Raw genomic sequence first — 2229 nt, forward strand, 5'->3', positions numbered from 1 at the left:
CTCTTGTTTTTTTTTTTTTTTTTTGGTATTAGGGATTGAACTTGGGACCTTGCACTTGTGAGGCAAGCAGTCAAGCAGTGGAACCACTGAGCTAAATCCCCAGCCATTGCCCTCCCGTTTTTTAAAAATAGAGCTCTTTGTTTTTTGGTTTTGTTTTGTTTTGTTTTTTGAGTTTTGAGAGTCCTTCATATATACCAGATACACATCTTATGCCAAATATGTGATCTGCAATATTTTTTCCTAGTTTGTGGCTTGCTTTTAGTTTTCTCAACGGTGCATTTCAGAGAGCATTAGTCTTTGGGCTAGGGGTGTAGCTCAATGATGGACCATGTATTTAGCACTTAAGAAGGTCTAGGCTGTAGCTCAGAGGCAAAGCACTTGCCCAGCACTCAAGGGACCCCAGGCTCAATCCTGAGCACTTAACAAACAAAAACCCTGGAGTATCAGCTTTTAATTCTGACGAATAAGTGCTCATGTATTTGTTCTTTTGTATATTGTGCTTTTAGAATCAGAGCTAAGACATTTTGCCTAACTCAGGTCACAAAAGAGAGCACACTGTAGCTTGAAGGAGCCAGCTAAGGGCCAGAACTAGTAAGCCAGTTAGAGAATGGGCACTGGGCAAGGGATGTAGGTACAGAGGAAGAAATCTAGTTGCAGATAATTGGACAGGGGGTGGATTTTCAAATTAGCAGTGTAGTGAATACAGTTGATTAGCATTCAATATCCTTTCCATCACTTTCTAGTGTCCTATCCTATGCTGCAAAGGCGAAAAAGCTAAGGATTATATTCCTCGGAATAACTTGAAGCCAATAATATGAATTTGGATGAGATTTAGAACGCATAAGTGAGATAAAGGTCATCATCCTGCTACTCTTGACTATTTCACAAGCAAGGATCTGAAGATGTAGTACATTTATTTATTTTGCTTTTCTGATTTATTTAGTTACATATTTCCTCTTTTCAAATGATGGTGACAGAAAGCAGATGGATCTCTACCCTACCCACTCAAGATGTAGCATATTTATATAGCAATGATCTTGTGATGTCTCTAGCTTTGCAAATATTAAGAGCTGGTTGCATCAGAGTGTAGTAATGGCAATGTCCTAATATAGCTTTCATATTCCTGGATCACAGCCACAGTCTTTGTTCTTAAACCCAGTCATTACGGAGACCTCCAGGCGCCTCACCCTCTCTGACTTCAGCAGAGGTAGCAGCTTCCTTGGTAGAGCACAGCTACCATGCTCTGGTGGGCATTCCTGGAGCTTCAGCCCAGGGTGGCTGCTCTAAACTTTCTGAAAGGTTTTATAAACACTTGCTGTTTTCTTGTGAGCTAAAAACACTTGGAGGGGGTTCTGTTTCCTGTACACATTGAGTGAAATAAGCAGTAAGGATATATCTGGGGAAAACAATAAAGAATAAAAGGTCTTCCACCACATGGGAAGACTATGACAATGTGGGTAGTCATTTATTTGTTCCATGAACGTGTAACCATGTGAAATCAGTGTTATAGCTAGATGCCAGGAATATCTATTTGCCCTGAAGGAAATTACACAATCTGATGATTTCATATGTTAGGATATGATGTGCTCACCGAGATGTTGTCCATTAGACTTGGTAGAGAAATTGTGACTTTATATACAGTATTCCGAAGTGACCTTTAAGTTTTTTTTGTTTTGTTTTGCTTCTGGTACCTGGGATTGAACTCAGGACCTTGGGGTTTCAAAGCAGGTGTGGTGCCACTGAGATAAATCCCCAGCCCCAAGTTTAGTTTTAATGGGTGATTAAGAATCAGCCAGTAAAGGAGAAGGGTGTTTTATCTGCAATAGGGAAAATTATTAAGGAAAAAAAAAAATCTGTGTTCACATTTCCCAGGAAAGAGACAAAAGAAGATCTGTTCCTAAAGGCCTAAGGGAGGAAGCAGAGATAACCCAGGGGCTTGTTGCTGGGGGTGGAAGAACAGACAGAAAAGGAGGGAGGGGTAACTCCAAGAGGTCATCTCTAAACTGGCTCCAAGTCTTCAGTCTTCATTACTCCCTCACTCCTCAGGAGAGAATCAGAATGACACAAGGTTTTGAAACCAAAGGCCAGGTTACTTGTTAGTAACCTTGGTCATGTTACTTAACTTCTTTTAGTCTGTTCACTCACACATAAAATTAAGATAATAATATGTCACTCCTATGATGATGTAAAGATCAAATCAGATAAAGGATATAAAAGCTATAGAACACA

Source organism: Fukomys damarensis, unplaced genomic scaffold, assembly GCF_012274545.1.
Source record: "Fukomys damarensis isolate Sample0158 unplaced genomic scaffold, DMR_v1.0_HiC HiC_scaffold_15, whole genome shotgun sequence".
Classification (NCBI taxonomy): Eukaryota; Metazoa; Chordata; class Mammalia; order Rodentia; family Bathyergidae; genus Fukomys; species Fukomys damarensis.